At 40.2% G+C, this 13,329-nt stretch overlaps 1 long non-coding RNA gene across 1 annotated transcript; it reads left to right on the top strand.

The window, feature by feature from the left end:
- The first annotated feature begins 230 nt into the window (after positions 1-230).
- Positions 231-8,883, top strand: LOC142861145 (uncharacterized). The gene is made up of 3 exons (XR_012912524.1): positions 231-515; positions 7,656-7,736; positions 8,101-8,883. It is a non-coding gene; the product is annotated as an uncharacterized LOC142861145 (long non-coding RNA).
- Positions 8,884-13,329: the final 4,446 nt, after the last annotated feature.

Here is a 13,329-nt window from a genome sequence, read left to right on the forward strand (position 1 = left end):
TGAGTGAACAAGCCCTGCAAGTTCAGCATCGCTGAAAGTGACGTCACGAAGCCTACGCCCACGTGCAATGCCCGCCTAGGAGAGACACCATATAAAGTGAAGCTGAACCTAAGGAACTTGGGATCTAGATATCTGACAGAGGAAAAGTTTAAGTTACAGCTCAAGGAAGCAACTCCCTGAACGTGGGTCATCCCAACCACTAGGTGGCAGCGGTGTGCTGGGCGTGGAGAGAGGTCGGTGCGGCAGTTTTACGACAGCGGGGACTTGGGAACACGGCAATGGCAGCGGAAAGGAAACGCAAACGTCACCAGATAAACAGGAAGAGGCTGAACTTTGCTCAGAATAAGAGAAACACAAGTTAGAATGAACTCATAGAGAGTTTCTCTTTAGTCAGTTTGTTTCATATTCGTCCTCTGCTGGCGAGACTGTGGGAAATTTTTACACGCTGCTGTCAGGAAAGAAAACTAGCGCAGCGCTAGGCAGGAGAATTAGATATTCCTCTTAGAGAAAGCATGGTACGTTCATTTATCCCATTTATCCCTTACCGCAACAGTCGTATTTCTGAGAGCTTATTCTTCAGATTCATGAGCAAAAAGACAAAAAGACATATGTATAAAGCTGATCATTGCTGGGGTTTTTTCCTGGGTTGGTTGGAGTTTTTTTTCTTTTTTTCCCTCCTGTATTTGGAATCAATTCAAGCATCCCACCCAGAGGGGACTGGTTGAATGTGCTGTGGCACTTCCACACAATGGAGTATCATTCAGCAGGAAAAAGAATGAGAAATGTGTTTACTTGCTGCTATGGAGTGATCTCAGTGGTATCAATACATGCAAACTGGAGGAAAGTGTATATGGTACCCTGTTAGTTGACTAAGAAGGGGGGACACGAATGTGTGTATATTGCTATGGAATGAATGTTGGTGTCCCCCTCAAACTTTATATGTTGAAACCTAACTTCTGATGTGATAGTATTTGGATGTGGGGCATCTGGGAGATGATTAGGTCATATGGGTGGGGCCCTCAAGAATGGGACTAGTGCCATTATACAAGAGGTCCCAGAGAGCTCTCTTGCCCCCCTCCATCACGTGAGCAGCCAGCCATCTAGGCACCAGGAAGGGGGCCCTGGCCAGACACCAAGTCTGCAGGCACCTTGATGTTAGACTTCCCAGTCTTCAGAAATGTGAGAAACAAACTTCTGTTGTTTATAAGCCACCTAGTCTATGGTATTTTGTTATAACAGCCTGAACAAACCAAGACAAATACACATTTCCCTATATTTTTAAAAGATAAACAATAAATGATAAAAACATGTCTATTTAACAGAAATAAACAGAGACCAGGGTAGAAGGCACAGGGTTAGGAGCTGGATTTATCATAGTATATCCTATTAGAAGTGATTCTAGAACGATGCAAATATTTTTACATAATTACATAAATTAGTTATAATTATATAAAATTAGTAAGTAGTAATAAAATTACATAATTACATATTAAAATTATGTATAATTTATAAGTCAATCCCTAATAATTACGGTCAAACTGAAACAACTAACCTGACCGTATATCAAGTTGGTAGAATAGCTACCAACAGAGGAAATGCAGAGGAACTGAATTAACTGTTTTAACAAAATCCAGGTTGGGGGACGGTTTCCAGACAAATGACCTGATTTTCTTAATAGATTGCAAGAGATTACTGATTATAGATTAGGAGACTGTAGCGACATATTAACCAGTTGGGGCGAAAGCTTTTTATTTGGGTCCTCACTGGAATGAACTGCTGAAAAAATCATTTGGGGCCATCAGGGGACTGCAGCAGTGACAGGGTATTGATGATACCAAGGAATTGCTGACTATACTGAGAACTTCTGGTACTCACAAAGCTTACATGCTATTTTTAGGCAGTTTGGAGGAGACAGGTGCTACTAATAATTATGTCAGGACAACAGGCATAACATCATAGGCCAAGCATTCTGAGGGCAGGTGTTTTTGCAATGAAAGCCAGGTGAATGCATTCTTCACCCAGGTGTGGGGTGTTGTAGAAGGCAGAATGACACAACCCCAAAAGTCCATGTCCTTATCCTAGAAACGTTCATGCCAGGCTACATGGCGAAGGGGAATTGATTAAGCCTTAAGACAGGAGAGTATCCTGGATGATGAGAGTATTTCCTATCGTCAGCCACAGGGGTCCTGAAAAGTGAAGAAAAAACAGAAGAGGCTTCGATGTTAGAGTGACATGAAGTGAGAAGGACTCGGCTGGCCACTGCCAGCTGTGAACATGGAGGAAGAGGCCAGAGCCAAGGAGCACGGGCCATCTCTGGAAGCCGGAAAAGATGAGAAAATGAGTTCTTAGGCCTCTAGAAAAGATCATGGCTCTGCTAAACCCTTGATTTCAGTCTGGTTACACCCATTTCAGGATCCTGACCTCTAGAACCATAAGATACTAACTTTGTATCATTTAAGCCAGTAAGGTTGTGGTAATTTGTTTCATTAAGATTTTATGACACATTTATAAATAATATATACAGCACAATAACACAAAACTGGAGTGGGGAAATATTTATAAAAGAGTAAATTTTCTGTATCTCACTTGAATTTAGTATAAACCTTAAGGTGACTCTGGAAAGATGCACATTGCAGAGACTAGAGAAACCAATAATAACGCAAACAATAGTTACATCATTAAAGAAATGAACATGCCACACTGGAAAATATTCACTTTATGCAAAAGAAGGACATAAATGAGGAATAAGTAAACTGAGGGAAAGGGAAAGCGTATGTGAGAGTGAGAGCGAGAGAGCAAGAGAAATAACTAAGGAACACAGCAGGTGTACATCCAACCATATCAATAACAACACTAAACATGTAGCTGGGTGTGGTGGTGCCAGCTGTAGTCCCAGCACTTTGGGAAGTTGAGGCAGGAGAATTCCTTGAGTTCCAGAGTATGTGATCAGCCTGGCAACATAGTGCAAGACCCCATCCCTATGAAATATATATACTTTTTAAATATAAATAGATTAAACAATCCAATCAAAAGGCAGAGATTGTCATACTAGATTAACAATAAGATTCAACTTGTCAAAAGAAAAAATTACAACAAATTTAAAGATCTCATTGGCTTTTTTTCACAATTCATGAATCAGGACCACCTACATTCTATGAAATAGAACCCAAGCTCCCGTTGGGAATGGCAGAGCAGTGGGTTTTGCATGGGGAGAACAGGAAACAGAACAAGAGGAAAAAAGATGATTGAATAACGTGAGGTTATTTCAAGTTACTTTCTTTGCAAGGGTTAAAGGAGAGGCTCCTTCCTTATTAGGGACTGGAATCTCCTGTTCTCAGTAAAACCTGGTTTGTTTGTGGATCCACCTGCTTTGAATATTTGTGTACAGGCTTTTTTGTATGAGTCTAACTGACTGTTTTTCTAAGACAAATGCAGAAGAATGCAAATAGTGGGTCATACAGTGATTGCATCTTTAGTTTTATGAGAAATAGACAAACTATTTTCCAGAGTGGCTGTTCTATTTCTCATTTCCACCAGCAACAGATGAGAGATCCAGTTTCTCTGCATCTTGGCCACCACTTGCTATTATCATTATTTTTTAATTTTAGTCATGCTGATAGGTATACAGTGAAAACTCACTATTATTTTAATTTGCATTTCCCTAACGGTCAGTGAAGTTGAACCTCTTTGTGTGCTTATTTTCCATCTTTGCATCTCTTGAGTGAAATGTCTGTTCATGTTTTTTGCTCATTTTCTAGTTGCACTGTTTTTTTTTACTTTGGAGTTTTGACAGTTCTTTACAGACTTTGGGTACTAGTCTTCTGTTACATATGTGGTTTGCATATAGCTTTCTCACAGTCTGTAGTTTCTTTTCATACTTTTTATGTGAGCCTTTGCAGAGCAAAAGTGTTTCATTTTGATGGCTTCCAATGTGGCATTTTTCCTTTCATGGCTTGTGCTTTTAGTGTCAACTCTAAAAACTCTTTGCCTTATCCTACATTCCAAAGATCCTCTACATTTTTATCCTAAAGGTATTAGAGTTTTACAGTTTACATTTAAGTCTGTAAGCCACACTGAGTTTATTTTTGTCTAAGGGATGAGGTTTAGGTCAAGATGATTTTTTTTTGGTAGTTGTTCAATGGCTCTAGCACCATTTATTTAAAAGACTAACCTTTCTCAGTTGTTTTTGCACTCTAATATCAGTGGGGCCTATTTGCGGGGTCTGTGTCTGGCACTTCTGTTCTATTCAATTGGTCTATGTGTCTCTCATTCCATGAATATCACACTGCCATGGTACTGTGTTGTAAGCCTTCATCGCAGCTAGAGTGATTCTTTTTACTTTATTCTTATTCAAGATTGTTAGCTAACCCTAACCCCCTTTCCTTATAAATTTCAGAATTGGTTCCATTTTATAGATTCTTGTATTGTGGTGATATTCTCTATCATATCACATCTTTTCTTGACTCTATCAACCACAATGATTGTATTTTTAAGTCTATGTCTGATAAATTAAGTACAAAGATCTTCTTTCACTCTATTTCTGTTGTATGTTTTTTGGTCCTGATTCTTTGTGTACCAGTTAATTCTTTACTCAGTGTTGGACATTGTGCATGCAGTTGTAGTGGCCTTGGATAACGTCATTGTCCTCCAGAGAGGGTTCAGCTTTGCCTTCTGGTAGCTAAACATCAGAGGAGTAGGCCACTTTAATATAGAAGGCTGAGTGATTCAAGTTTGAGTGGTCATTTTTGTTTAGCTCCATCTACCCTGGATTACTCCCACTTTAGAGTTTAGTTCCCTGGAGTTCAGAGAAAGAGTCTGGGGTGTTTGCTTAGGGCTCCTCCGTGGCAGGTCCTGAATTCTGATTTTTTTCTCCTATCACTGTAAGATTGTCTGTTGTTGGCAGATTTTTAAGGTGGCCCTCAATACTACCACTAGCTGATGCGTTTGCCATGTACAATCTCCTCCCCTTTAGTGCGGAAAGAATGTGTGTGAGTATAGCATAGTATCACTCCATGACTAGGTTACTAATCAGTTGACTTTGTGTCAAACAGAAAGTAGATGAACCATATAGCTGGCACCTAAAGATGTGAACTACTAAAAAGGACAGGCAATAACAGATGACGGTGAGGATGTGTAGTAACAGGAACCCTCATACGTCATTGGTGGGAACATAAATTATCATAGCTACTAGGGAAAACAGTTTGGAGTGTCCTCAAAATGCTAACAATAGAAGATATGATCCACTATATGGAAGAGATATCTGCACCCCCCCATGTTTATTGCAGCACTATTCACAATAGCCAAAATAAGGAATCAACCCTAGTCCCCATCAGTGGATGAATGGATAAAGGAAACATGATAGATACACAATAGAATATTATTCAGCCATAAGAAAGAATGAAATCCTGCCATTTGCAGCAACATGGATGAAACTGGAGGTTGTGTTAAGGGAAATAAGCCAGCCACAGGAAAACAAATATCATATGTTCTCCGTCATACATGGGAGCTAAAAAAAAAAATATGAATCTCATGAAGATAGTGATTAGTGGTTACCAAAAGCCAGGAAGGGAAGGGGAGCGGAGGGCTTCAAGACTGGGTACAGATGTACAGTTAGAAGAAATACCACCTAGTGTTTGATATATGTAGGTGACCATAGTTTGAAAAATAGGGTGACTGTAGTTAACATTGATTGGCCAACCACAGTGGCTCATGCCTGCAATCCTAGCACTCTGGGAGACCGAGGTGGCAGGATTGCTTGAGCTCAGGAGTTCAAGACTAGCCTGAGCAGGAGCGAGACCCTCTCTCTACTAAAAGTAGAAAAATTAGCCGGGTATCCTAGCACACCCCTATAGTCCCAGCTACTCAGGAGGCTGAGGCAGCAGGATCGCTTGAGCCCAGGAGTTTGAGGTTGCCGTGAGCTAGGCTGACGCCATGGCACTCTAGCCTGGCAACAGAGTGAGACTCTGTCTCGAAAAGAAGAAGGAGAGAAGAAGGAGAGAAGAAGGAGATGAGGAGGAGAGGAAGAGGGGAGGGGAGGGGAGAAGAGACCATCAAACTGTCTTCCAAAGTGGTTTTACCACTTCGCATTCCCAGTAGCAATGAATGAGAGTTCCTGCTGCAGTTGCTGTTGTCAGTGTTCTGGATTATGGGCATCCTAACAGGTGTGTGGTGGCAGCTCATTGTTAACTTGTGCTTGCCTGATGACATACGATGTGGAGTATCATTTCACCTGCTTATTTGCATCTGTGTATCATCTTCTTTGGTGACATGTCCATTAAGGTCTTTGGCCCATTTTTAAAATCAGGTTGTTTTCTTATTACTGAGTTTGAAGAGTTATTTGTGTATTTATTTTAGTTGACAGTTCTTTATCACATATGTCTTTTGCAAATATTTTCTCCCAGTCTATGGCTTTCTTGACTTTTTATTCTTTTGATGATGCATTTCACAGAGAAGTTTTCAATTTTAATAAAGTCCAGAATATCAATTTTTCTTGCATGTAACATGCCTTTTGTGCTATATTTAATAAGTCCTCAGCATACCCAAGGTAATCTAGAGTTTTTGCTTATACTATCATCTAGGAGTTTTATAGCTTTACATTTTATATTTAGCACTATAATCTACTTTAAGTTAGTTTTTGTACAAGGTTTAAGGCCTGTGTCTACATTCTGTCTTTTATATGTGAATATCCATATTTTTGCAGCATCATTTGTTGAAAATACTATCTTCTTTCCATTTTATTACTTTATCTTTTTGTCAAAAATCAGTTGACTATATTTATGTGGGTCAATTTCTGGGCTATTTTGCTTCATTGATCTTTTTGTCGATTCTTCTGCCAATACCACAGTTTTGATTACTATAGTTTTAATCGTGTGTCTTGAAGGTACGTAGTGTCAGGTATCAACTTTGTGTTTATAAAATATTTGGTTGGGTATTCTTTTGCCTCTCCATAAAAACTTTAGAATCAGTTTGTCATTATCTATAAAATAATCAAATGTACTTTTGACCAGGATTGTACTGAATCTATAGATCAATTTAGGAAGAATTGACTTCCTAAAAATACTGAGTCTTCCTATTCAAAAACACAAAATATTTCTCCATTTATTTAATTACTTTTTGATTACTTTCAAAACAGTTTTGGAGATTTCTTCATATAGATCTTGTACTTATTTTGTTAGATTTATACCTAAGTGCTTAGGAAAACAGTTGACTTTTGCATATTAAGCTTGTGTTATGTAACTTTGCCATAATTGCTTATTAGTTCCAGAATATTTTTGTAGACTCTTTTTGATGTTTTACATAGATAATCCTGGCCTTTGTGAACAAAGATAGTTTTATTTCATAATACCTGATCAGTCTACCTTCTGTTTTCTTTTATTTTCATGTGGTATTACCTAGACATTCCAATATGATGTTTTCAAAAAAGCAGTGAGAGAAAAGGTCCTTGCCTTATTTTTTATCTTTGTGGGGAAAATTCTAGTTTCTAACCATTAACTATGTTAGCGATAGGCTTTTGAAACTATTTATCAAGTTGAGGAAGACCACTCTACTACTAGATTCCAGATAGTTCTTTTCTTTATTATTATGAATGAATGCTGGATTTTGTCCAATAATTTTTGTGTATCAATTGAGGTAATCATGTGATTTTTCTTCTTTAGGTTTTTGATATGATGCATTACATTATTATTTTTAAATGTTGAATCAGTCTTGCATACTGGGATAAATTCCACCTGTTCGAGGTATGGAATTCTTTTCCTTATACTTTTTAAATGTAACAGTTTACTGCTGTAAAACTACTTCTTAGTACTGATTTTGTTGTAATCCCAATACTTTCATCAACAATGTACTGGGTCTATTTATTTTGAAAGAATAACACAAAAATACTTTTAAATTCTGTATTGATTTCTAATACAGTATATGTGCCTGTCTACCTACAGTATATAAGCGTATATGTGTGTGTGTGTGTGTGTGTGTGTGTGTATCTTGCATAAACAAAGCTATTTTGGATCCTGAACCTGTTTTAAGAGTGCAAAGGGACCACAAGTCCCAGTTTCTGAGAACTGCTGTTTTGGAGGAACATTTAGAAATGTGTCTGTTTTCCAGCAGCCACAAGAGGGAAACCGTGATCACTTTTGTACTTCCAGAGAAACTGCTCATGCTCTGTCATTAGGGGAAAAGTGGATGGTGAACTTACCAGAAGAAAGAGATTCAATTTCCTGACAAAGACGACAGGCAGAGAAGTTATACAAGCTGACGTCCCCGCCTCTGCCCGGGAGGAGACAGGACGCACTCCAGACCCAGCGGCGTCTTCCCCAAGGAAGCGAGCCTGGCTCTGATGAAGACCCGTTTCCGGGGAAGACAGGGCTGGAGCAGCTCACCCACACCTGGGCCGCCCTGTGACATGGCAAGTGTCCGGTTTCTCAACAAAGAAACGTCATGCCGAAACACACCACGCAATGCAAAGATCCCAACAGCTAACAGAAAGGTAAACAAAGAAAAATGAGGAAAAATGGAACTCCGTAAGTGAAAGGACACTTTAGGAACGTGTCACCCAACATAAGTGTGTGGGTCTTGTTTGGAAAAGGGCTTGAGCAAATGAAGTGCCAAGAGTCATTCATGAGATCACCCAGAAGCAGTAAACCCTGACCAATTATTATATGGCGGTAAGGGGTTGATGACAATTTGTTAGCTGTGACGATGTTATCATTGTTACATTAAAGTATTCAAGAAGTGCTTTTCTGGAAAAGAAATATCTCGAATTATTATAAGCAAAATCATACACTCTCTGGGATTTGCTATAAAATATTTTAAGAAAAAAGAGGAGTATAGGATGAGATTAAACCATACAGGCTAGATGTGGAACACCTCTGGGGTTCGGAGGGTATACCGAGGTTCATTTTTCTATTCCCTTTACTTTTGTGAGGCTTAACCATTTCCAGAAAAACGGGAATATTGGCACTCCTGTGCTATTCACTTGGAGACCCCACGACCCCTGGATAGGACCTTGTCTGCCGTCGGGGCGACTGGGAAGGCGCGGCCGAGTCCCGCGCACCTGAGTGGGCGCCGGGAAGACACGCGCCAGGTGCGCGGAGGGCGAGGCCTGGGCCCGAGGGGAGAGCCTTGGGGTTAATCTTTAAGAAGTCATTGAAACTTTCCAAAAGTCTTGGGCACTTTATATATTGATCTCTAATATTGATTCCTTATCAATTGCTAACTAGGATCGCTTGCCTTACCACGGTAAAAGTGAATATTTAATCCATTTTAGAAATGTTCAAGGTGAGCAGTGCACCAGGTGTGCACCCCGACTGCATCTCACCCTCAGGGCCAGCCAAGGCCCCTGACGTGGGTGAGGAACCCTGGGCCTGAGTCCAGTGCCCGGACCTACCGTGCCACCCCGGGTGGTGCCTGGCCGGCGGGGACCCGAGCTGCAGCCCCTCCTGGGGCATTTCAGGCCGATCCCCTTGTTTTCACCCTGCTTCCCCTCCCCTCGCTTCTCCGTGAGGCGCTTCGTGCCCCGCGCCCTCTGGGAGAACGAAGGAGCCTGAGCAAACCCCCGACGATGCCGTGTGCTCCAGGCCTGGCGTGCAAAGGCCTACAGTTGCACTGCCCCGTCCAGGTGCGTCATGCCGGGTCGCCCCCCTGGGGACGCGCATCCTTCGCAGATGGACTTCCCGGGCTCCCGCGGGTACCTGCCCCTCCCGCTCCCTGCAGGGCAGCCGGGTAGAGGGGTGGGACCTGCGTCCCACGTGGACAGGTTGAATTTCTCAGAGCGGTTACTTCGCTGTTACCTTACGGACACTGAATCGTGTAACTCAGTGTTCCCAATGTTGCATTTTCAGATGTACATGAGGACGTGTTCAGATGGGACTGGCACGGAAAATGTTCATTTTTGCAGTTTGTGCAAACAAATGAAAATTTTAAAACAGCAACAACAAGAAAGGCTTAGCAGCCTCATAACAAAATCCCACTGTCTCAGCGTTGAGACACAATCGAGAGAGATTTTCATAGTCCGGAATTTTAGATTCTTAAGTCGGTGTTTTTCAACCTCGTGTCCTCGGATTGTTCTGGGGGTCTTTGAGCATTTGTTTCCCTAAAGTGAACTTTGCTTAGTGAGAGAAACAAGGTAGTTGGGATGCCCCTAGTGGCTGCTGGGAAACAGACACATTCCCTTTCTAAACTTTCCTCTAAAACAACAGTTGGCTCTCATTACTCCACACTCTTTAAAAATGTCCAGGATCCAAAAGAGCTTTGGTTTATGAAGGAAATATGAAGAATATATATGCATATGTAGGAAAAGATACATACTGTATTGTCAGTCAAAATTTATACTCAGAATATACTTATATTATTATTATTATTATTTTTTTTTTTTTTTTTGAGACAGAGTCTCGCTTTGTTGTCCAGGCTAGAGTGAGTGCCGTGGCGTCAGCCTGGCTCACAGCAACCTCAATCTCCTGGGCTCAAACGATCCTACTGCCTCAGCCTCCCGAGTAGCTGGGACTACAGGCATGCGCCACCATGCCCGGCTAATTTTTTTTATATATATATATCAGTTGGCCAATTAATTTCTTTCTATTTATAGTAGAGACGGGGTCTCGCTCTTGCTCAGGCTGGTTTTGAACTCCTGACCTTGAGCAATCCGCCCGCCTCGGCCTCCCAAGAGCTAGGATTACAGGCGTGAGCCACAGCGCCCGGCCACTTATATTATTTTTAAAATGTTAGTAAGAGTCAAATTACATTGCTAATGAGAATGCAAAATGGTACAGCCACTTTGGAAACTGTATGGCAGCACCTTACACAGAGAAAAAGACATTGATCACAGACCCGGTAATTCTACCCCTAGGTAGTTACCAAAGGTACATGAAGACATATATATACACACAATCAAACAATGTGTATTATTTATATTCTGCTTATTAATAACAGAAATGGGAAGTAATTCATATCTTGAGTTATGAAAACAATAAATTGTGGCATTTCCAAATCTACTCTGCTATAGAATTAAAGAAAATATTAATAAATACAACATGGATGGATTTCAAAATCATTATATCTTTAATATACAGAGAATGCATAAAACTTGAGAAAAACTCCAATAAAAAATAAAATTTTTTTTTTTTTTTTTTTTTTTTGGAGACAGAGTCTCGCTTTCTTGCCTAGGCTAGAGTGAGTGCCGTGGCGTCAGCCTAGCTCACAGCAACCTCAAACTCCTGGGCTCAAGTGATCCTCCTGCCTCAGCCTCCCGAGTAGCTGGGACTACAGGCACAAGCCACCATGCCCGGCTGATTTTTATATATATATATATATTAGTTGGCCAATTAATTTCTTTCTATTTTTATGGTAGAGACGGGGTCTCGCTCAGGTTGGTTTTGAACTCCTGACCTTGAGCAATCCGCCCGCCTCGGCCTCCCAGAGTGCTAGGATTACAGGCGTGAGCCACCGCGCCCGGCCAAAAAAATAAAATTTTTAAATCAAGTAAAACATAATGAGAGAATTCACAGAAAAAGAAAGCTAAATGGCCCTTCTTTATATGAAAAGTTGCTCATTTTCATTTATAATGAGAATTTAAAATTCTCACTTATATTAAAAAAAACTCATAGTTTGTACACTTCATGCAAATACTGTGCAGGATCAGGCTTATATATTGCTGGTAACAATGCCAACCCCCAATAGGTTAGAACCTGGCAATATATTAGAAAATTCCATAGGCATTTGATCTTACTTCTATGACTCTCCTCATAAAAAATATGAAAAGAATCACACAAAAGGGAAATATGAATAGATCCACTTAGGCCCTTATATCATGAAAATAGAACAAGGTAAGGACAAGCCAAAATCTAATAAACAGAGCCTATGGCAGAGTGATGGAATAAGATTGAAGAAATGGAGATGCTGCAACCTTCTCTGAATGTAATCTTTATATAATTTTGATTTGGGGACAATGTACATGTTTTTGTATAATTAAAAAACATGATTAAATTTTAAAAGTAAAAAAGCAATCCCTAAAATTTGAAAACAAAAGGAAACAAAGGAGTTTAAAATTCTATCCCACTGTTAGCATCACCAAACAGAGAAAATCATTGGTTCAATTGATTTTAAAACACAGTTTCAGTTATACATGGTCAATATGATGTGTGTTAATGACAGAATGCCCTAACAATTTCCAACTGTGTTATTATTGGTATTGTTGTTTTGAAAGTGTTATAGATATATTACGGGATAAAGCAAATTATTTTTGAATATTGTTAGGAGTCAAGATTTTCAGTTTAAGAGAAAAGAAATAAATATTTTAAATAAAATATTTACCACCCTAAATCTGAATTTGAAATATGATGGCATCAATATGAACTCATAATATTTCTTTTAAAACAATGTCTATCTCTACCTACTAAAAGTTTTACAAAAATGCAACGTAGTGGTATTTAAAACAAGAACACATTCCTAGCACCCACATTGTATTCTCTAAATACTATTCTTCATCTTATCATTCTGAAAAATTGATTAAAAAGAAAAAGCAAGAATAAAACATTCATCTGGACTTTTTTGTATGAACTGCCTCCCGGAGTAACTAAATAGGCAGTGAGAGAAAGTCTTCCATAGAGAGAAATACCAGCTAAAATATTCAGAGGGAGAGACAGAGCCTTTTAAGTTATCCTTTTGATCCCTCATGACCTAGGGATCTAGGGAGAAGCGTCAGTGGATGCTCAGCCCAGGAAGGGAAATGTAGGTGGGAACCATTCTCCTGGCTCCACCAGGCTGACAGTAAGTGAATATGCCATGCAAGTTTGCCACCATGGAAAGTGACATCACGAAGCCTACGCCCACGTGCAATGCCCGCCTAGAAGAGACACCTTGTAAAGTGAAGCTGAATAAGGAACTTCTGATCTAGATATCTGATTAGAGGAAAAGTTTAAGTTACAGCTCAAGGAAACAACTCCCTGAACGTGGGTCATCCCAACCACGAGGCGGCGGCTGCGTGCTGGGCGTGGAAAGAGGTCCGTGTGGTAGAGGGAGGCGTTTTTAGGACAGCGGGGATTTGGGAACGCGGCAATGGCGGCAGACAGGAAATGCAAATGTCCCTAGATAAACAGGAAGAGTCTGAAACTTGCTCAGAGTAAGAGAAACACTTACTAGAATGAATTGATACACCATTTCTCTTGAGTAAGTCTGTACCATATTCGTTCTCTGTTTGCCGGACTGTAGGAAACTCTTACACACTGCTGGTGGGAAAGAAAAATAGCGCAGTTGTAGGATCGGGAACTAGACATTCCATTTAGAGAAGACATGGTACACGCATTTATACTTAAACCCAGCAATTATACTTCTAAGAGC

This window comes from Microcebus murinus, chromosome 16, assembly GCF_040939455.1.
Source record: "Microcebus murinus isolate Inina chromosome 16, M.murinus_Inina_mat1.0, whole genome shotgun sequence".
Classification (NCBI taxonomy): Eukaryota; Metazoa; Chordata; class Mammalia; order Primates; family Cheirogaleidae; genus Microcebus; species Microcebus murinus.